The sequence below is a fragment of the Dasypus novemcinctus genome, chromosome 27, assembly GCF_030445035.2.
Source record: "Dasypus novemcinctus isolate mDasNov1 chromosome 27, mDasNov1.1.hap2, whole genome shotgun sequence".
NCBI lineage: Eukaryota > Metazoa > Chordata > Mammalia > Cingulata > Dasypodidae > Dasypus > Dasypus novemcinctus.
The window spans coordinates 4,832,025-4,856,538 of record NC_080699.1 but is presented as its reverse complement, the minus strand read 5'-3'; the positions used below and the strand labels follow the sequence as shown (position 1 = coordinate 4,856,538).

Here is a 24,514-nt window from a genome sequence, read left to right as displayed (position 1 = left end):
GCTGACGACAACAGAAGCGGACAAAGAAACAAGACGCAGCAAAAAGACACAGAAAACAGACAACCGGGGGAGGGGAGGGGAATTAAATAAATAAAAATAAGTCTTTAAAAAAAAAAAAAAAAAGAAACCACTATTTAAGGAAATTGCTGAATGTTGGTGTAGTATCAAAGAAACACATTCATCATGATCTGGAAAGTTTATCAAAATATTCCTTTCTTTTTCCAAATACATACCTGATTGAAACTTGATTTTCTTCATGTACTTCAATCAAGGCAGTGTACTTCAACAGATTGAATGAAGAAACAGAAATGAGAATCCAGGTATTTTCTATTAAATCAGACATTAAAGAGCTTTGTAAAAATACAAAAAATCATTGTCACTCTTACCACTAATTTTTTGGAAAAAATAATTTTTTAACATATTAAACATACATGTATGTTGACAGGCTGTGTATTTTACCATTTTTAATTAATATTTTCAGAGAAGTTGTAGGTTTGCAGAAATGTCTTACATAAAATATATAAAACAAAAGGTTCCAATATACCACCCACCCTATTATTAACACCTTGTGTTAGTGAGGTACATTTGTTATAGTTAGCAGAAGAACATTTTTATAGATGTATTATTAACTCTAGTCCATTGTCTAAAATAGGGTTCATTGCGTTATTGAAGTTTCCTTCTTTTCCTAGTTTTCTAAGTGCTGACATCAAGAAATGATGCTGGATTCTGTCAAATGCCTTTTCTGCATCAATTGAGATGATTGTGTGTTGTTTTTACTTCAATTTGTTAATGTGATATACTACATTCATTGATTTTCTAGTGTTGAACCACTCTTGTATATCTGGGATTAATCCCATTTGATCATGGTGTATAATTCTTTTATTGTGCTGCTAGGTATTGGTTTGCTAGTATTTTGTTGAGGATTTTTTTCATCTATATTCATAACAGAAATTGGTCTTCTAGGTTATTTGTGTGTTTCTAGGAATTTGTCCATTTCACCAAGGTTGTCTAATTTTTGGCATATAGGTGTTCATAGTATAGTTGTTCAAAAATACAGATGATCCATTTTATTTCTGTGGGATCAGTAGTACTGTCCCTCCTCTAATTTGTGATTATATTTATTCATGTCTTCTCTCTCTTTTTCTTTGTCAGCCTAGCTAAGGTTTTCTTCAAGTTTATTGATCTTTCAAAGAACAAATATTTGATCTTATTAATGCTCTCTATTGTTCTTTATTCCATTTATTTCTGCCCTAATCTTTGTTATTTCTTTCTTTCTACTTGCTTTGGGTTTAATTTGCTGTTCTTTTTCTAGTTCCTTCAGGTGTGCAGTTAGGTCATTGATTTTAGCTTTTTTTAAAAATGTAAGCATTTAGGGATATAAATTTCCCTCTGGAACCCTGCCTACATGGCATCCTCTAAGTTTTGATATGTTGTGTTCTCATTGATATGTTGTGTTCTCATTTTCATTCTTCTCAATATATTTACTGGTCCCCCTTGTAATTTCTTCTTTGACCCATTGATTACTTAATAGTGTGTTATATATTAATAACTACTATATATTTGTTGATTTTCCAGTTCTTTTCCTGCTATTATTTCCAGCTTCATTCCATTGTAGAGAAGATGCTTTGCATAATTTCAATCTTTTAAAATTTATTCTGACTTGCTTTGTGACCCAAGACACAAATATCCTACTTTGAAATGATACCAAGTTGCCTTCGATAGCATATGTGTTCTCTGTTCCTTTATCCCTCCATTTCTCTTCTGTATATTGCTTTTGTCCCACAGTACATCTTTATATTTTGCATGCCATTATCAATGTTCAATTGTATCCTGACTCTACAGGAATTAAAAAGTAGTTTTTAATATTGAAAACACACTACTATTCGTTTTACATTTACCCTTTTAGTTGCCTTTACTGAAGATCTCCACTTCTTCACGCAACTCCAAGTCACTCTTTTTTAAATGTTATTTGAAGGTTTTTTTAGTTCAAGTATCATTTTAATATAATCATCAACACCTTTTTAAAAATGCATGTGCTCTCAGGTCATTCTGGGTTTTAGGCATCCTAACAATGTTCTTCCATGTTTTTGCAAATTTAGTTAGTTGTCTTTGACTGTATCTCCCGTCTTTTATTTTGCATTAAGAAAACTAACATTATTGAGTCCCTACTGTATATCCTGTCCTTGTGCAAGGAGTTTTCATTTACAATATTCCTTTAAATGCTTATACCAACCGTGTGAGGTTGGTATCATTCTCATTTCCATCAGATGAGGAATATGAGGTTCAGAAAAGCTGGGTAGTTGGTCCAAAGTCACACAACGTGTAACTGATGGAGGTGGGATGGAGTACTAAGTCTCAGAGCCTGAAACCCCCTGCTCTTTCTACTATGTCTCTCAGGAGAAAGGAGAGGGCAAAAGCAGAAGCAGCTGTCCTTACACATCTACCCTTAGCACCAAGAAGGTCACACGAGAAAGAACCTGTGCTTTCCCCAGTCCCTCTCCTCTCTACCTTGGGAGGATGGAGGCAGTTTAAGAGATACATATAAAAATACATATACATATAAATACATATACATATACACATATACATATAAAAATAAAAAGGAGGGACACATCTCCCAGGAGTGAGAATACGCAGTTTTCACACTGTGGGTATTTATCGTGCCATTCACAGCTGCCGTGGGAGGGACCCACTTGGCATGTGAGTCCTTTGGGGAAAACTGGGGCACTGGCTGCTAAAGGCTGGAGCAGTTGAGCTGAGCAGATCCCTTCTGGGGGCTCAGAGATTCGAGAGCAAAACTTCTGGAGCAGGCAGCAATCATGGGCACTGCCACCATCATCCTCCATCTGCTCATTTTACTGGCGTTTGTGATCTAAGAAGGATTCAAAATCAGGAAACGTACACGTTTGCATTCCACGTGTCCCAGGACTGTTATTTCACCTGTCCTGGAGTCCCCAAGGCCCATGGACACCAGCTCCTGCAGGAAAGAGCAGGAAGCTCCCACCATTACATCCCACCATTACATTACCCCTTGTCCAGGAGGTTGTGAATCCTGCCTGACCTGTGGATGAGCAGTTTTCCAACCCGATCCTCTGTCAGGTCACCCAGGGTGCAAGTATTCTCTGCTTTCCGCTGTCTTATAAACCACCATCTGTCCACCCTCACTGTGCACTTCTGTCTTGATCGGCTTCATGTCCTCAGTGGACAGCTGGCCAGGAAGGGTGTCTGGCAGCTGAAGGAACCAGTTCTTCCTTCTTGGGGAGACTCAACTCCCTGAGCCACAGATATGGCCGTTGGGAGGTCAAGGTCTTTCTGGCTGCTCTGGAGGGGCCTTCTCCTTGGCTTCTTCCTCCTCATCTCATGGCTCCACCTTCACTTCACAAACAGGGACATCTACTTCCAAGTCCTTGGGGCCAGCCCACCAAGGCATACCATCGGGTTCTTCATTCTCTTCTTAGAAAGTCGCCCTGAGTGAGCCGGAGGCAGCTGCACAGGCAGATTTCGAGGGTCATTCCTCAGCCCGTGGTCATGGACGAACTCACCCTTCTCCAGGATGCACAGGATTTGTTGGTTTCCTCATCCATCTCCCTCTGCTCTTATGTGATATTGATGGTAAGAGCAGGCCCCATGTCTCACACATCCACTGTCTTATCCAGCTCCTTTTTCCTTCATCAACTCGGCTTGGCCTTGCTCGAAGATGGAGTGTGACTGGATCCCTTCTGAATGACCCTGACCCCATCCATGCCCTTCTTGCTGCAAGTCTCTGTCCCTTTCGCACTTCTCCTTTTTGACCGTCACGTATTCCTTGGGCTCTTCTTTAATCTTCCATCTGCTAATGTTCAAGATGAAGATTTTCTTCTTGATTCCCCCAAAGATGAGGTCCCTTGAACAGATGGAAGGAAGGCAGCACTGAGTGAGGGGGTTGCTGGCTGCCTCCAAGCCCCAGGCCCCAGAGAGAAGGGGTTGGGGCCCTCCTGGGGGCTGAGCTTCCCCATGGTGTCTCCTTCCTTAGAGACCCAATTGCCCAAGCCACTCCCTTTTGTCTTTCTTGTCAACATACAGAGTACCCTTTAGCAGTTCCTGTAGGGTGGATCTTCAGTTGATGAGCTCTCTTGGTTTTTATCTGTGAATATTTTAAACTCTCCCTCATTTTTGAAGGGCAGTTTTGCTGGATAAAGAATTTTTGCCTGATTGTTTTTCTCTTCAGTAGCCTAAATATATTTCTTCTTCAGGTTTCGAATGAGAAATCGGCACTTCTATTGAATATTCATTGTATATGACAAATCGCTATTCTCTTGCTGCTTTCAGAATTATGTCTTTATCTTCAGCATTTGACATTCTGATTAGTATGTGCTTCAGGGTAGGTCTATTAGGCTTTAATGAATTTGGAGTACTTTGCCCTTCTTGACATGTATGTTTATATCTTTCATAAGAGATGGGCAATTTTTGCTCAGTATTTCCTCAAATACTCTTTCTGCTCCTTTTCCCTTCTCTTCTCCTTCTGGCACACCCATGATGCATATGTATGTATACTTCACGCTGTCACTCTTGTCCTGAGATACTGCCCATTTTTAAATTCTTTTCTCTATCTTTTTTTGGACTGCATCCTTCTACTGTCCTCTTTACTTGTTCACTTATTCTTCCTTTAATCTCCATTACAGCACCTTTCACTCCATTATTTCTGTTATGCTCCTTTTTAAACGTTTTAATTCTACTTTATGTTCTCATACTGTCTTCTTAATATCCTTTAGCTCTTTACCCACAAATAGTTTATTTCTATCCATATTTTCCTTCATCTCATTGAATTGATTTAGGGGATTTGTTTGCAATTTTTGATTAATTGTTCCAAGGTCTGAGTATACTCTGAAATTTTAATTTGTTTCCTTGGCTGAGCCATATCTTACTGTTTCTTAGTATAGCTTGTAATTTTTGCTGATACCTGGACACCTGATTATTTGTATGTGTTAACTCTTAAGATGTTCTCCCCTCCTATCTAACATTTTATTTTTGATTGTCTTTTTTGTTAAAGCTCTTCTGTGATGCTTGGTTCAACTTATTCTGGACCTTTAGTGGAGCCCTTGTTTAACAGTCCAGGTCTTCTCAGCTCTCCTGCAACTGGTTCTTGCCCTGGATTTGCAGTACCCATTTTAGGATTGTCCTACTTGGACAATGGCTTCGTGTCCAGGAGAAAGCTTCCTTCCCTCTGTTCCTTCTCTGGGGCTCTTGGTCCATCTGTTTGTTTTTGTGCAGAACTTTCTTCCCAGCTCCTATAGTTTAAATTATCTTCCTCACTCAGGGTCCCCTTTTCATTACAGGCTTCTGTTCTGGGACCCATCCTGTCTTACAGCAGTTCTTAGTGCCCCCCCCCCCCTTTTTCCCTTGTGAGGATGTCCTGCCTCCAGCTTCTTCCTTGTTTGGGTGTCCTGCCCCAGGGAGCCAGACACGGTCAATTCAGAAAGGAGTGGTTTTGCTTAGGCGGTCAGTAAGCAGACACTGGGTTGAGTCTGGGCACCCCTTGCCACCAGTTCTGCCCAGGGCACCATTTCCCTGGAGGCGCCTTTGCATGTGGCACTCCTCAGCTGCTGCTCCTTCGGGTCTCTGAGAACCTGTGTCCCTTCCACTGTGTATGCACAGGGTTCCAGCTCGAGTCTGCGCGTGGCTCCATGGCCTGCACCTGCGGCAGGAGGGATTGGGTCTTGTTGCCTCTGTGTGACTGCCAAGCCAGAATAGGGTAGATGTGAAATAAGTTCTATTTAGGTTCTTCCTGCCAGAATCAAATTCCCCAAATCTGCACAAGAAAGAGTGTATATTCCTATACAACGCACCAGGTGCATTTAGCTTGTGCTTCTGGCATTTTTCACCATCTGCTGTCAGTCTCCATCAGTAGCTTGTGCGCTTCTGTGAATCAAGGCTACAACTTACTGTTGTTTCTTCATACTTTATAGCCTCCACTTCACCCAGTAGAGTGCTTGGCACTTTTGATTGCTCTTTATGTTTTTACTTGCTTGATTTAGGAGCCCTGAAGGACCAGGTCTGAAATATCAAAATTCGAGAGAACACATAAATGGAGCACACATGAGACTGACCTTCCAGCCCCTTCATTTCTCCCAGTATTTCCAGGTGACTGCAGCAGCTCTGTGCACTAAGCTGAACTAAGACATTTCCGAACAGCAGGAAGTGTGCTAGAAAGATAGTAATGAAATGGAAGATGGATTACATCTTCTCCAGCCACTCTAGTAAGTGGAGTAACATCAAGATAACTATTGCAGAATGAAATGCCAAGCAGCAATTGTACCTAAAAAACCCCCTGTACAGCAGGAGGCCTCACCTAAACTTAGCTGAAGCTGTATTTACAGTTGGTCCAGGTGGTCCAGGCCTCCCTTCAGGACTTCCTTACCAAGAGACGTCACAGCATCTCCCTGGGAAAACTCTTTCGGAAGGAAGAGCATCAGGCTTTTCAAACATGATATAGCAATTTCTTTAGTCATCACAAAATAAGAGATATTCTGGACACAGCACATAAGGTGCTCCTCAAATTATTCACTATTTGAATTTATGTCTGGACACAGTTCAGTAAAATGAAGATGAGCTGGGACTTCCAGTAAAAAGTAAAAGATTGGTTACCCTAAAATTTCTTTGAGGTACTGATTGGGACATGCATAACACCATTTTATTTACAGTAGCACAGTATAATCAACAGTGGAGAGAAGCACTTTTTAACTCAACATAGAGCATATCAGACTTCCAATGCGTTAAGGCATCTGCAGTTAAGAAAAGATGTGTCTGGTAGAGCTGGTAGAACATACGCAAGAGCAGGAGTGCCCACGAAATGCTCAATGCCCAGCAGATGTAGTGGGGACACGTAAGAACTGAACTGATGCTTGAAAAGAGGACACAAATGGCTGGAGCTGAGTAAAAACTGACAAGGTTGTTGACAAGCATGCATTGACTACGTCTGGTGATGCCTAGAATTATTCAGGGAGGACTTTGCAGTGGGCAATGTCCTGCAGGTGGGAACAAGAGCAGCCAGAAATAGATTATACTTGAATCAATTCATATTTCTATTCTGTATTTGCAGATCTTTTCCTCCAAATTGTAACCTCATTGCATTAAAGTGATAAAATGGGCATTTATAATTGCCACCATATCTTCTAAGCTGCTTGCCTTAACAGACATATAGATATACCCTGGCTTTCCTTTCAGTTTCAATGGCTAAAATATTCCTGTTCCAATAAACCCCTTCCTTCCACACTACCTTACTGAAAAGAAGATCCTGCTGTCTTTCTGCATCATCAATTTTCCCTTTCTCTTCAATCATTTCCACCAAATTATAACATGAGATTATGTAATATTTTTCCATGTAGCATTGTTTCATTAGTTTATTTTTACTAACTATATGATGCTTTATTTTGTGAATGGATCATTATATATTCATTCCTCTATTGGTGGTCTCCAGTTCTTTGTTTTCCTCTTTATTTTTATTTTGCTATTGCAAAAGATTTGCCATGAACATTCTTCTGTGTGTCTCCTGATCTACAAAGGTAAGATTTTTCTTTCAGTACTTGAAAGTGGAATTGCCAGAGCATAACATAAATGCATATTAAACTTTTCCAGTCCATGAAAATTGGTGCCCTAGGTCATTATACCAGGTTGTACTCCCACATGGAATAGATAAGAGTTATTATTGCTCCACTTTTGTCTGCACTGATAGAATCTGACCCTTCAACCTCAATTGACTGCGTGTCATTATCGAGTCTCACTTCTCTTAAATCATATTCTCTTCATCATCTATTAGATTGAAATTCCTAAGCTGTGTTTATGGACCCCTGTCCTACATTTGTTTGTTTGTGTGTTTTTTCCTCTTACATGACATGTCTTGTTTTTTGTGTTTCTTTGCCATTTTCCTATTAGGTTTAACTTCTAAAAAATTTTACTATAAGGAACTTTTACATATTCTGGATACAAACTTATTATTAGTAATACATGTTATGAAGATCTCTCCCAGTTTCATGGCTTGCTATGCTGTCTTATAGGAATAAAAATCCTTATTTTAATGGAATATGCTTCATTGTTGTAAATTCTAATTCAGGATATTCTTTTTTATTCAAAGGACATAAAGCCATTCTATCTTTTCAATTCTCATATTTTCATAAAATGTTCAAAAAAATTAGTGGTTATTTTTCACTTTTGTGTCTTCGAAATTGATTTATGTATATGCCATGATGTTGAGATAAGCATGATTTTTCCCATGAATAATTATTTTTGTTGTGGAAACATTTATTGAATAATTCCTTCAATTTTAATAAGCTGGAATGCCACCTGTGTTTTAAGCAAAGTTTATTTTATTTATTTGTATGTTCATATTCTGTCTTCATGGTGTAAAATAAAATTAAGTCTTGATATCTGTTATTCTCCTTTGTGAGTGATGTGGCTATTTCTTGATCCTTTGCTTTTTTCATATGCACTTTAATATTGGCTTATCATATTCCTAAAAGAACCCTACTAATAGTCTGATTGGAATTGCATTGAATTGACAAGTCAGCTTGACATCCGCAGGTTTGCGAGGCTTATCTATCCTGTATAGCACTCACTGCTCTATTTATTTAGGTTCCCTAATTGCGGAGCATAAAAGCATTGAGTAAATAGAACTTCCAAGTAACTGCTATTCAATTCCAGTGAAAGAAAATTACCAGCACCTCAGAACCTCCCATATTGTCCTATTCTAATTAGAATTCCATCCTTTTACACTAGAAGCAAAAACTATCAAAATTGTCATGGTATATTCTTCTTTGTATATATTTGTAATTTTAAGATCTGAATGCATAACTTAAAGTGCTATCCTTATTTCACAATAGAAATTTCACAGTTTACTTTACAGTTTTACCATTTAAGTGGGCCTCCTTAAAAAATATAATGTTCCCAGATTTTGAACTTTATATAAATAGAAATATTTGTGTACTATTTTGTGCATATGAAAATGTGCATGTGACTGGTTTTCCCATCAGTTTTGTTATTCATCAATCCTGTTGCTTATAGCAGTAGCTTCTCAATTTTCCTTGGTGTTTAGTATTCTAGCATGGCACAAATCTATATTTGGAAACTACTAGAGGGAGATGGGATGTAATTAAATAATAATAATACTTGCTTTATAATTAAAAAGAAGGCCAAAGGATGACATTATATTTACTTCAATTACATTAAATAATATAGCAATTATTTATTATAAAACCCATAGATAACTATCAGCTTCCATTATCTGTTAGTTGTATAAGAAGACTGAATTTTTACATTAATTTATTACAATTTCAATTACTAAAATCAGTTTAGGGACCATGTTCCTGGCTGCCCAAATCTTCTTTCTGTCTAAAAAGGGCATTTCCAAATCCTCAGGTTGGCACTAGGTTCTTCATGTCAACACCGAACTTGACATTCTTAAACACTAATAATATTTTCCCCAAACTCGCAGATAAAGTATCTAGCTAAAATTCCCTTCTATTTCAGTGTTTATACTCAAGGTAAAATAAAATCAACGCAACAACCCCCCACCCCAGCTAAAGTAACATTAGATAGAAAAGAACGTGAGATTTAAATGGATACTATCAAAATAGAAGAGAAACTCATGTGAAAGGACACTAATGAAATATAAACTACCAAAAGAAAACTAAACCAATTTTAGTACAAAGACACATCTTAAAATGAACACAAGGCTTAAAACCTAAATGGTAAGAGCCTCTTGAGGAGTATTTAATTCGTATATCCCTTTAAATAGATTGGAAAATAACGTTATAACAGCACTACGTTTAAATAGAGAAGCTCAGAGAGGCAAATCATACCCATAAGTTTGAGAAATCTTACCAAGAAATGAGATATACTAAAACTTTCAAGGAGTCACAGAATCCTTGGATACAGCAGGGACTGTCAACTCAGCTCTCCTTGCCACTTGGATATACTTTTATCCACACTGAATTAATTCTGTTCACAATATGATTTTGAAATATTGATATTTTTATACAAGATATCTTTAATAGCAAACCCATATCACTTGTAACTTCTAAAACACACATTAGTTTACTCTTATTCTAAAATAATTTAAAACTTGGAAAAGACTTAAATATAAAAAGCTACATAATAGGAAATGTAGGATGAGCTAATTTGACCCTACGTGAATTTATACTTCATTATCTGAAATTCCTGTATTAACATATTCAAATTGATAAGTAATTTTGGGTATTTTGCAATTGTATGTTGGTTCTCAAAGTTAACAACAGTTTCTTACCATCCTTTATAAATTATAACTCAGGTATCTTTGACCTGAAAAATGTAGTAGAGATTTGGAACCTTATCCAAACATTTTTCTTCAATTTAAACCACCATCATCCCCGAAATACAATTTAATAGACATCCAAAGAGTAAAAGGTCCAGCATCACTGTCTGGGTCCCACTGTGGGTTTGTACGTTACATTCCTTATTCAAAAGTACTTGTGCCATAAGCACATTTCTTGGCACTGAAATGAGACCTGTAGCACGGAACAACAATAAAATGGCACCCTTAAGAGAGTTATATTTCTCAATCTCTGCCTATTTCAGGAGTTTTTATATTTAATATTTCTAAGATGATGCACCTTCTAGCTGCTAAATTGTGGACTGCACACAGGTAAGACCCCCCACTGCCAAAGAAACACACTCGCACGCACATGTCAATAAAATATATGGCATGGATATTTTAAAATCTTAAATGTCTCATCACAGTGTTAATATTAGAAAACTCCGCAGGCGAAGAACAGTGACAGAGCTCCAGAAGGAGGGAACAAGGAACCCACCACTGTAGACAGGACCAGAGCCTCATTGTCTAACGTTTTAGAACTTAAATTGGACCCCAAAACAAGTACTGGAGCAGATTCATGCTCTCACCGAGGGGTGGTCTTAGCGTTTCCAGAGCAGCGCAGAGCCCAGGCTGAGGTTCATGTTTGGACGGACACCTCGGAGTCAGAGTGGGACACACCTCCACTGGGAATGGCTCACCTGCCTGGGGCGCGGAAGCTACACAACCTAGGCCAACTATACTTTCCTCCTGATAAATGAAGATCTCGCTCCTTTTCTCTGATAAACAGCACATCTCCTTTTTAGACAACTTTTTTCACTGGTAGCTTAAAAACTATGCCCGTGTCAAAAGCTAAAAAGTCTCTTGAGATTCTTGCTGTATTATTTATTTTTGCTTTGCATTTAATGCATGGACATTTTCACTAAGAGGACCAGTATCTTACTCCAAAAGTTTATGACACTCACTGAAAAATGACTAGAGTGTATCATCCAGAGAGCTGTGTGTGTGTTGTAGGTATCGTTGGGGTCGGCAGGGTCTTACATGCAGACAGTCTAAAATCTAGCAGCTAGAAGCGGTATTGTCTTAAAATTAATATCTACATTTATCATGTCATAGAGAAATATTTAAAAATACATATTCTTATAAATGAGTCAACTGTAATATAATAACAGCTGCTCTCTGTTCAGAAACCCTACTGTATTTTCCAGATTTATCTCTCTGTGTTTCCGATACAATTTCAGGTCTTTTCTCTTCCAACTTGAATCACCTCCTGCTCATTTTTACTTTTACACATGACCTTCCTTCTTGTTTCATAGAGGAAAAAATTGTGTGTCCTCCTGTATTGTTCAAAATTAGTCTCGAGCATGCTGTGCCACTCCATTGAGACCAACATCACAATGACATCTGTCTGCAAAGCTGGTTAATTCCCATCTTCCTACCCAAAATATCAGCAGCACTTTGCAAAGTCGGCCCCTCGCTGTTCCTTGAAATGCATTCTTCCTTTATTTTCTCAAACTCAGTCCTCTCTTTTTCTTCTCCTACCTTACTGGTGTTACTCTCAGTCTCATTTGCTGAGTCTTCCTCTCCCCGACCTTAAACGTTGGAATTTCCCAGCCCTCAATTATAGGACTTCTTTAGTTATTAAGTGAACTGACCTAGTCTTTCAATGCTATCTAACACTCAATTTACAACTCCACCTGTCCCCGCATCTCCAGACTTATAACAAATTCCCTATGAAATCTCTCCTTACGGAAACACATCATGTCCCAAACTATTCCATTATAATGTCTTAACTGGCATTGTATTTTTATACTAATTTGCCAAATTACCTATTCTATAATTTATTTGGCTGTTTGTCATCTATTTCCCCATTAGACTTCATGTTTTATACTGGCAAGGAATTTTTATGTGCTTCATTTACTTTTGCACCCAATGCCAATAACTATACTTGATAATTGCCTATATTTAAAAATATTGCCATCAGTTAATGTTGAATATTATCAAATGCCATTTCAGCCTCTCTGTGTACAATCATAATTTTCACCTTTGATTTAGAAATACGGTGAATTGCAGCAATAAATTACTTAACATAAAACGAGGCTTACTTTTTTGAATTAGTTATATTTTTCTTTAACCGTGCTGCTGAATTCTATTTACCAAATTATATTTGGTATTTTTGTACCAATACTCATAATTACACAACCTGGGCATGGAGCTTTTTCATTCTTCTAATAGTTTATTATCAATTTAATTTATATGGAAATTATTTGTATAAATCTCTCATTTCCTTCTGGATGAATTTTGGCAAGTTATTTTCAGTCCAGAAAGGTGCTTAATCCAATTATTCATATTTACTTGCATAGATTTTAGTATTTTACCAAATATTCATTACAAATATTCACTAAATCTGATTTATTCCTCCCTTCTTAAAATGACTTGAAATATGAAATTCTTTAATTTATATATATTTCCCAATAAGAGCAGTTTAATAACTGGTTTAAAACCAAGTTGATTTTTAAAAATAATGTTAGAAGTTAAAAATCCAAAATATTTCTTATTTCTATTTTTCATATAATAGTACAAATTTCTAAATCATTCTATATTTATACAATAAAGTGCATCCTTCATTATCACAATAATGTCTTTCCTGCTTATTTATTGTAACAATTATTTTTAAAAGTATTTACTAAATTGGCAATAATAGATGAATATAAGTAATAATTGAGACTTCCGAAATTTTATAGTTACTCCAAATCTGAAAGCCCTCTGCAAGTAACTGTGCTTGATTCTACAATTTCAATATTTTCTACATTTCAGGGACCAAAATGGACTTGGATGCATTACTATGCTATCAAAATAAAAACCAGTACGTTCTTTAGTCAGATCTGCAAAAGTTACCCTAACCTAGGATTAGCAAGTGTTAGTATTTAAGTAATTGTAAGAAAGAAGGTGATTGACAAGGATGCAAATATAAGTTAAAAGAAAAACTGGGAGCTGTTGTCTCATATGTTTGTGTCACAAATACGCCCCGAGGTAGGCAGCTTTGTCACGGTGGCCGCTTTTCATTCCAGTGACGCTCCCATCCAGTGTTCTCAGAAACAGCAGAATGAAAGACCCTCGCTGCAAAATGTGCAGAAGGATAAAGGAAGTACGGTGAGAAGAGCAATCTGTTATACAATACACTACATTATATGGGGCGGGGGAGGGGGGCTCCTAAGAAAATACTTACAGATGCACTCTCTAAAATTGAAGAAAATAGTGGTCTTTCCTAAATAAGAGTCCAAAAAAGAAATGCTCTTTTTCAAAGAAAAGATTATAAGACTATAGAAGGAGATGAGAAGTCAGCTGGTAGAAGTCAGGAAAGAAAGGAAAGCAAACAAACAGAAAATGAAGGTATTGCAGGCAGTGGCGCGGGCCTGCAGCGCCGTGGCCCCTGGGTACCCCGTGGTGGGGCCCGCCCGCAGCCGCGCGCCAGCGCCGAGCACGCCCGGCGCCTTCGCACAGGGGGAGGGACGGTCTCGTGCTTTGGGCGCGCGCCTGTTCCGAGGCTCCGCTGACACTGGCAACTTCCGCTTCCCCTTCCTGGAGCGGCTTCTCCCCCAGGACCCTCAAGTGCACCCCCCACGGCGCGCCTTCCGCTGCGCCCGCGCTCGGGGCCCAGGTGGAGCTGGGCGCGGAGATCCACGCGCTGCCACGCGGGTCGCACGCTGCGGAAAGGCCTCTGCGCCAGCCCTGCGCCCGCGGGCTCCCGGCCCTCCCCGGGCTTGCCCGCAGCCAGAAGCCTGATGAAACACGGTGGCAGATTCCCAAGCGAAGTCAAGCTTTGACGGTGCGCCTCGGGGACGTGCCAGCGTGCCAGCCTACTGGAGCTAGGAGAGTTTCCTTTTAAACTCTTTGTCTGTTTGAACTCTTCGTCTGTTTGAGCACTTTATCATGAGTCCCGGACTTACTGATGCACAGACTACTAGCCCAGAAACTTGTCTGCCAAATTTGGTTCACTGTAAAATAACTCACGCTAGTGGCTTTGCCTTCCATTCCAGGCTGAGGTTCTAAGAAAAAGTACCAGATAGTCTGCCCACCCCTTCGTTGCCTGCCAGTCACAGCTCTTCGCGGGTCTCACAACTCCCTCGACTACTGGGGGAATTGTAGGGTTCTTTTGACGATGGTACTGGTTCCCAAATATTACCTACCTGTCCACAAAACTTTTGGAGGAACTAAAGCGTTAGTTGATTGGTGAAAAATGGTTTTAATTCTAGTCCACCAGTAAGAAGCTGTGTGTTGAACAGCAGTTTCCGAGCTTCCTCATTGTACAACGTTATTGGATTTCACAACATGCTTTGCCCTTTCGCACCTGAGTGTTTCACCCAGTGTGATCTCTTCCTTCCAGGAGTGTCCTCCACCACTCTCTGTCAGGTAAACTCATCTATCTTGTTTTATTTTTTTCTTTATCCTCACCCCTTTCCTATCTCCTAGACTTTCAAGAAGAAATTCTTGTTTTCTCCTGTGCATTCTGTAGTTCAGCTGTTTTAGGAAACATTCAGATTCTTAATTCTCAGGGATTTTTATTTACAGGCCTGGTGAAACTCATAAATCTGAATTTTTCACAAGTTCACTGATGATTCTGATGCAAATATAAAAGAAAGGAAATCCTTAGAACTCAATTTAAGAAACCCTCTGATGAAAGCGCCTCACATGTATTTCTATTCTCACATTTACACCATTTTACAACAACTCTACCATTGAAAACACAGGACAGATTTAATTACCACTTCAGTGCTTACTACATAATAAAAATAGATCAGTGAATTTTAAGTAAATGAATGAAATAATTAATAAAATTCCATAAAAGCTGATTTGTTATACTAAAGCTCCTATTGATTCTGATTTTTTCAGTTGAATACTAATAGAGTAATTTACCATATTAACAGGTTAACCAAGAATAATCACATGATCATATTAATTGATGCACAAAAAGCATTTGACACAATTAAATACCCATTCATGATTAAAAAAACTCTCAACAGATTAGGATTGAAGGAAACTTTCTCAACTTGATAAAGAACATCTAAAACTTTCTGTAGTTATATTTAATTGGGAACTTCCCCAGTGAGATTGACAAGTAACATTAAAGAAGTTCTTCAGGTGGAAAAAAAAATTATATCAGAGAGGATTATGCCTCTACACAAAGGAATGAAAAACATCAAAAATGATAACTGTCTTATAAATATGTGATACTTTAAATTAATGTCTTTAAAAGTCAACTGGCTTTTTTTTTTTTAAGATTTATTTATTCCCCCCCCTTTCCCTCCTTGCACCCTGCTGTTTTTGCTGTCTGTGTTGTCTTCTCTTCTCATTTTCTCTCCTCTGGAATTCACCAGGATTTGATCCTGGAGACCTCCGATGTGGAGAGAGGTTCCCTGTCAATTGCGCCACCTCAGTTCCTGGTCTCTGCTGTGCTTCACCTTGACTCTCCCCTTTGTCTCTCTTTTGATGTGTTATCATCTTTTTGCGTGACTCACTTCCGTGGGCACTCACGCAAGCACTGGCTTGTTGAGCATCACACTCATTTTCTTCTTTTTCACCAGGAGGTCCCATGGAAGGCAGAAGCTCTATCATTTGAGCCACATCCACTTCCCATAACTGATTCTTTAAACAAAAACATAACAATATATTGTGGGATTTAGAACATGTGCGTATATAAATCTTATATAATGAAACCATAAAAGCCAGGGAGGGGTGAATTAAGAAGTACACGTTTGTATATTATACATAAAGTGATATAATATTACTTTAAGGAAGGCTATAGAAAGTTAAACATATATACTATAAATTATGAGTTAATAGCTAAAATTACAAAATAGTTATAATCAGCCAATAAAGTGGAGTCATAGAAAGTACTCATTAATCCTAATGAATGCATGAAAATAAATAAAATAAAGAAACAAAGTAAAGATGGGACAAATAGAAACTATCAAGACCTGGAATTAAATCTAATGATTTCAATATTCATATTAAATATAAATGGTCTGAACAGAGCAATGAAAAGGATGAGAATGTCAAATGGATAAAAATACCCAAGTGGATGTTGCCTGCAAGAAAAGCATTTGATATATAGTGCACGACTAAGTTAAAAATAAAAGGGTGGTAAGATAGACCAGTAATGATAAGGTGAGAATCTCGATGAAAACATCCTCTCGGAAAAAATAACAAAAATCCTGACAAAAAATATAAAATCACCCATTTTAGAATTCTGGAAATTAATCGAAGCCACGAAATTAATCGAAAAATCATCTATCCAAGAGAAAATACTGAACCTCAGAAAGACGGTAGGTTCCATGATGTCTCAACTTTGGGATATTCCCAGCTCGACTGCTTCCTCAGCTTGTAGCCATGAGCAGTGTACAGCTTTTCAACTTACAGAGAGAACTAATCATTTTGGGGGTTCTATTAAAAGCATCATCCCCAGAAATAGTCAATATTTAGCCCGAACTTGCTGCTCCACGGATAATCTCTATCTCCAGTATGTTGTAGCTGTTTGATTTGCCTCAGAGCTCAGGGCAGCAAACAACAACCCCAACTCCAGGGCATTAGAATCAAAGAGCAATGTGTTAACAACATCAGTTTCCTGATTTCAGTTGGATCAAACTCAGGGAACCTTGTCAGAAACTTAAAACGAAATCCTGGAGAACTAGGGAACTGTGTGGAACTTTGAAAAGCTCTGACATATTCCTGGGGATGTAAAAGGCAGTACATTTGTTCAAGGGAGTGGACATGCCCAGGAAAGACCTGAGAATGAGAAGGTATCAGTCACTCAACTCAGCTGAAGTTAATACCAGGCCAGCAGGAAGGGAAAGCTAAGACTATTGAAAAGAACCTGAAAGTCAAAGGGGTGCCTTCTCACACAGGTCCCCAGGGCAAAGTGAGGAAGATAAACAGGCAAAGATTTACAACAATTTTCTAACCTATCCTTGGCAAACCATTAAATTATCTGATCTGGGCATGACCCATGAAGAAAAATTAAAAATAAAAGAACTGTGAAAAAAAAAAAAAAAAAAAAAAGAGCTAGCAGAGAAATAAGTGGTGCACAAGAAAAAGTAAGTAGAATATACAAATAATCCATGAAATAAATAAAATAAATAATTATGACCTAAATAAAAAGAATCAAGATGAAAGATAACAACAAAAACAACAACAAAATAAACCCTGAAGTGGTGGGAATCTAATACCAGGTTTTTATAATATATATATACAGTTTTACGATGCATTAATTAAACTTCAATTAAACATTATAAGACATGCAAAAAAGAAAACCAGGAAAATATACCACATGCACAGAAAAAAATTCACCAAAGAAAATGTTCCTGAGGGGTCCCAGATTTTGGACTTAGGAGAAAAATACTATAAATCAGCTATTTTAAATATGTTTATAAACCAAAGGAAATCATGCCTAAAGAGTTAATGGAAAGTATAACAACTATGTCTTACCAAATAGACAATATGAATAAAGAGATATAAATTTTCAAAAAATAAAAAGCAACATTCCAATAGATATTCTGGTACTGAAAAATAACTAAAATGAAAAACTCCCTAGAAGTCCCCAACAATAGATTTGAAGTGACAGAAGAATGAAGGAACTTGAAGAGAGCTCTATTGAGATTTTCTATTCTGATGACAGAAAAAAATGAATGAGGAATGTTGACCACAGCCCTAGAAATCTTGAAACACAAACATAGTAACATGCACAAAGTATGAGTTCAAATAGCAGAAGGGGAGCAGAAAGAAGGAGAAAAAATATTTGCAGAACAGATGATTGAACACTTGCCAAAACTGATGAAAAAATTTATTTACACATCCAAGATGCTCAATGCACTCCCAGTAGTATAAATTTTTTAAAAATCACAAGCAAGACACATCATTTTCAAATGTCTAATGGAAAAAACAAGGTTAGAACCTTGAAAGCAGTAAGAGAAAGAGGAGTCATTATTTACAAGACATCTCAGTAGTATTGACAGCTTACTTTTCATCAAAACCATAAAATCCAAGGATAGTTGTTAGAAGACATTGTCAGAGTGTTGAAAGCCAAAGACACTCAACTAAGAATTATATTAAATATAAATTATTAGATATTTAAATGAAAATAAGGCAGCAATTAAGGAATCAAATAGACAAAAGATAGGTAAAAAGCAAATATAATATTGACAGTCTTAAATACTAGCATATCAATAATAATATTAAGTATAAATGTATTAAAAACAAATCAAAAGGCAGAGATTGGCAAAATAGGAAAAAAAAGTCCAACTTTATGCTGTCTGAAAATGATTTACTAGATATAAAGATAAAATAAAAGAAGTCCAAAGAATCGAAGAAATCTGCAGATGGCCATGATCCTATCGATGCCCTTTCAGGAGGTTTTGACAGCTGTCCTTCAACTACAGAAACCTCACAGAAAATGGCAAAGGAAAGAAGCAAGAAGTTTGCTTCTGGCCCCAAAGCCCCCAAGAGCGGAGGTAAAGCAAAGGATTTTAAAAAAGGCAAAAGAGATAAAGGTTAAGAAAGAAATAGAAGTTAAAGTTCATGCAATTTAGTATCTTCAAATAAAATCTTCTGCTATATAGATGTTGACTCTTGAAGAACAAAATGTTTTGACAACAGGAAACAATTTTTCTGGGTGGCTTTTAGACAGTGGTATTTGTTGAGTCTTGACATCCCAAACATTGGTTTGTTATTCTTAATCCAGAAGTTGAATTTGTCTGGTTTACCTGTGTTATTATGTTAAGTATTGATAGAATTTGAACTTTTAAAAAATCACCTTCATTTGTTGAGAGAAAGGAAGCCTTATATTTGTATTTTTGAAAGTTTCTTAAAGCAACACCAAAAAAAAAAAAAAAAAAAGCAAACTTTTGCACACTCTACATGCCATACCTATAAATCTCAGTATCTTTAGTTTTTTTTTTTTTGCATTTGGGAAAAAATGCTTTAAACATTGTTCAATGATCTGATTTCTCATTACCCTTTTCTTTTTGGGCTTTCAAATTGTATTTGATATTGCTTTGGGTTAATGTTTGTACTCTAAATCAAACATAAAATATTGTACACTGGGCATGTATTCAATAATCTAACTTTTTAAATTAAGACAGTAAAAAAGATCTTGGTATGCATTGGCTCACAGTTTGGAGGCTAGTCGGTAGCAATTTGGTGCAGTCCTTAACTCAGTCATAGCCATCTCTCTCCCCATCAGTCTCCTACTCACTGTATCCAATTTTTTTCTGCTTGTAAGGACACCAACCCTATTGATTTAATGCCCACCCAAACCCACATTGGCCTCATTTTTAATAACATCTGCTAAGATCCTACTGACAAATGAGATAACACTCACAAGACTAAGTATTAGGATTTGAACATACCTTTTATGATTTAATCATAATTAAATATAACAACAGTCAAATTACTCATTAAAAATTTCAGGAAATAAGGCCCAGATATCTCCACTTATGAATTCACCACATATTTAAAAATGAATTAATTCATATCCTTAAAAATGACCAAAAAATGAAAGAATAGTAAGCAATTCTAATCTTATTTATGAGGCCAGAATTGCCCTGATATGAAAACCAAGGATATCACAAAAAAGAAAACTATAAAACAATGTTCCTTCTAAACAAAGTTACAACAATCCTTTGCAAAATATTACTGAATCAATTCCACCAATATATGAAAAGGATTCTATGTCATTGCCAAGTGGAATTCATCCTAGGAATGCCACAGTGATTTAGCACATGAAAATCAATGTTATATACCACATTAATTAGAATAAAGGGCAGAAACCACATGATTATCTCAATAAATGTAGACAAATGTTTTGATAAAATCCAACTCCCTTTCATGATAAAAACACTCCAAGAACTAGAAACAAAAAAGAACTTGTATAACCTAATAAATTTCATCTATAAAAAGTCCACAAATAACATACTTAATGATAAAAGTTTCAATGCTATCTCTTGAAAATCAGGGATAAAACAAGGTTTTCTTGCCACTTCTTTTCAACATTGTGCTTTAGTTCTATCCAGAGCATTATCTTGTCTTTGGATTTCTAGCTCCCAAAACCATGAGACAATGCATTCACTTTGTTTAAGTCAGCCAGTTTATGGGATTTGCAATAGCAACCATGGCAAAGTAAGACACCAAGTGGCAGCTCTGACTTGTAGGTTAGAGCCAAGGCTGAATATTTTGTGTTGCCATGTCCCTGTACAAGTACGTTCCATTTAGACATGGTAAATGTGTATCATCTGGCCCTCCACAAAGCAAAGTCATCTAGCAGGACCTCTAGCCACACTCTGGCTTGCCCGCTTTCCTAGTTTTTTAATCTTTTTCCTATCCTCTGCACTTCAACTTTGGGGCATACCATTTCATGCAATCCCAAGCAAATGTGAAATCCTGGATTTCCATAAAGTGTTCCCAAATCAATACATTTTTTCTATCCAATTTTATATTCTAGCTCTCTTAATCAAGGACAAATTCCCTTGTGAACCCCTGTGGTTTCTGCAAGTACTGTCAGCTAGGTACTATAATCCCATTCTGGAATAATCCTTTTCTTCCTTATCAGGTTCATTTTGTGCTCACTTTGGTTAGGTTGTGATTTAATCCTGGTTAGGTGCCCAGTGGCCAAGAAGGTGTGCAGGGAAAGTCCTGAGGGAGTTGCCCACATTTCCTTGTGGGAAAAAGGTCTCTGCCTTGTTTTTCAGCTTAGAGGAAGTAGTAGCTCTTACCTCAGTTGGGTAGACCCGCCACATCTACATGCTCAGAGGGCTCAGAAGTTGAAGGTTTCAGGGTGCCAATTTTCCTCAGCTGGGTATCAAATTTTGGCATAATAGACCTACTTTTGTTGGGCATCTGTCTTTGAAGTTTAGTCAAATTGATTATTAATTTCTGATTTTGGTTTTCAGGTATCTCTCCTTTTTCCTTGTAGGAGGTGAACAATTATTTATATGCATCGAAAGTGACCCTGAGACTTTTGCTCCTGCTTGATTGCCAGTTTACTTCCCTTAGCTATTCATTATGTCTCTGAAGGGCATCAAAGCTGCTTAGTGATGGTTCTCTAATACCATTTCCTTACACCTACGGCAGGCATACCTTATTTTCTTGTGCTCCACTTACTGTGCTTCAAAGACATTGCATTTTCTACAAATTGAAGGCTTGAGGCAACCCTCCATCAAACAAGTCTCTCAGCACCATTTTTCCTACAGTGTGTGCTCACTTCATGTCTCTGGGTCACAATACATCAAAATTTTTCTCACTCGCTGTATCTGTTACGGTGATCACGCATCAATGATCTGTGATGTTTCTATTGTAATTGTTTTGGGATGCCACGAACCATGTACATATAAGATGGCAAACTTGACTGATTGCTCCACGGACCAGCTGTTCCCCATCTCTCTCCTTCTCCTCACGCCTCCCTATTTCCTGAGGCAAACAATAATTGAAATTAGGCCAATTAATAACACTACAATAGCCTCTAAGTGTTCAAGTGAAATGAAGAGGCCCACTCTCACTTTAAATCGAAGCTAGAAATGATTAAGCTTAATGAGGAAAGTATGTTGAAAACCTAGAGACACGGAGAGCCAGGCCTCTTGGACCAGGTAACCAAGTTATGAATGCAAAGGAAAAGCTCTTGAAGGAAAAGTGCAATTCCAGTGAACCCACAAATGATAAGAAAGCAAAACAACCTTACTGCTGATACGGAGAAAGTGCATAGAAGATAAACAGGCCAAAATTTTCCTTAAGCCAAAACCTAATCCAGAGCAAGGCCCCGCCTCTCTTCAGTTCTGTGAAGACTGAGAGCATGAGGAAGCTGCAGAAGAAAAGTTTGAAGCTAGCAGAGATCGCTTCATGAGATTTAAGGAAAGAAGCTGCTTCCATGTGGGAAACAAAGGCATGCTGTTTCCATGGTAGCGAGTTACTTTCTGACCACTGGGTCATGCTGTCCCTGGAGATGGACGAGCAGGTGGCTAATCTCTCTGGGAAACATAACATTCCAGCAGAACCCAGACTTGATATCTCAAGTAACCTGGGCAACAAGATTTATGAGTATACTTGTTTCAATAACATAATAGAACATCTTGGGCTTTAGTTACTATCTTATCCACTGTGCACTGTGTTTTCATTAATGAAGTTATGGGAATAGTTAACTAGGATAGTTGCTGGTTCTCACGGTTGCTTGGGGTATATAAAGAAGCCTCTGATATTAATAAACTTGCCTGATGAGCTTGAGAAATCAATGCTCTCAGAACCCCTGATCCCAATCTCTCCTTGTCTTTCATTCCCGATACCCTTTGGGTCCGTGACTCCGGCACTCCCATAATGTAAAAGAGCAAGGTGAAGCAACAAGTGAGCTTTCTGGATAACAGCAAGTTATCCAAAAGATCTAGCTAAGATCATTGATGAAGTTGGCTACACCAAACAACAGACTTTCAATGTAGACAAAACAGCCTTCTTTTGGAACATGATACCATCTAGGAATTTCACAGCTAGAGAGAAAAAGCCAATGACTGGATTCAAAGTTTCAAAGGACAGGTTGACTCTCTTCTTAGGGGCTAATGCAACCAGTAACCTTAAGGTGAAGCCAGTGCTCATTTATCATTTTGAGAATCCTAGAGTCCTTAAGAATGATATCAAATATACTCTGCCTGTGTGCTATAATTGGAACAACGAAGCCTGGGTGACAGCATATCTGTTTTCAACATGGTATACAATTTAAGTCCATTATGGAGACTTACTGCTCAGAAGGAAAGATCCCATTCACAATACTACTGCTCATTGACAATGCACCTGGTCATACAAGAGCCCTGATGGAGATGTGTGAGATTGATGTTGGTTTCCATGACTGTTAACTCGACATCCCTTCTGCGGCCTAGGAATCATGGCCTCATTTTGGCTTTCAGATCTTATTATTTAAGGAATACATTACGTAAGACTATAGCTGCCATAGATAGTGATTCCTTGATGGCTCTGGGCATAGTAAATTGAAAACCCTCTAGAAAGGATTCACCATTCTAGATGCCATAAAGAACATTCGTGATTCATGGGGTGCAGGTGTCAAAATATCCACACTCACAGGCGTTTGGAAGAAGTTGATTCCAACCCTTGTGGATGACTCTGAGGAGTTCAAGGCTTTGGTGGAGGAGATAACTGCAGATGTGGTAGAAAGAGCAAGAGAACTAGAAATAGAGGTGGAATTGCTGCCATCTTAGGATAAAACTTGAATGGATGAGAAGTTCATTCTATGGATAAGCAAATGAAGGGGTTTCTTTTTTTTTTTTTTTTTTATTAATTTTTTTATTTTTTATTGACTTTGTAATAATATTACATTAAAAATATATATGTGAGGTCCCATTCAACCCCACCCCCCCACCCCCCCCTCTCCCCCCCCCCAACAACACTCGTTCCCATCATCATGACACATCCATTGGATTTGGTAAGTACATCTTTGGGCACCTCTGCACCTCATATACATTGGTTCACATCATGACCCATACTCTCCTCTATTCCATCATGTAGGCCCTGTGAGGATTTACAATGTCCGGTGATTACCTCTGAAGCACCATCCAGGGCAGCTCCATGTCCCGAAGACGCCTCCACCTCTCATCTCTTCCTGCCTTTCCCCATACCCTTTGTCCATTATGTCCACTTTTCCCAATCCAATGCCACCTCTTCTATGTGGACACTGGATTGGTTGTGTCCATTGCACCTTTATGTCAAGAGGAGGCTCAGATTCCACCTGGATGCTGGATGCAATCCTCCCATTTTCAGTTGTAATCACTCTAGGCTCCATGGTGTGGTGGTTGTCCTTCTTCACCTCCATCTTAGCTGAGTGTGGTAAGTCCAATAAATCAGATTGTAGGTGCTGGAGTCTGTTGAGGCTCAGGATCTGGCTATCACATTGTCAGTCCATAGATTCAAATCCCCTAAATATATCTTAAACCCCAACATTAACTGCACCTCCAGCACATTAGCATGAAAGTCTTATGAAGGGAGATCCCATCTGAGTCCAGATTCATCACACATAAACACCATTTCCAAAGAGGGGCCATCTGCCCTGGTAGTTAACCCCATCGGCCATGACCATAACTCCCATGGGTCTCTTTAGCCCTCAAAGGAACCAATATCTGGGGGTTGTATCTGCTTTATCTGTCTCTC

The 24,514-nt window shown here is 38.1% G+C and overlaps 1 pseudogene; it reads right to left on the bottom strand.

The window, feature by feature from the left end:
* Positions 1-2,855: 2,855 nt before the first annotated feature.
* Positions 2,856-24,514, bottom strand: part of LOC101416388 (DNA-directed RNA polymerase III subunit RPC4-like) — a 35,960-nt pseudogene continuing 14,301 nt past the window's right edge.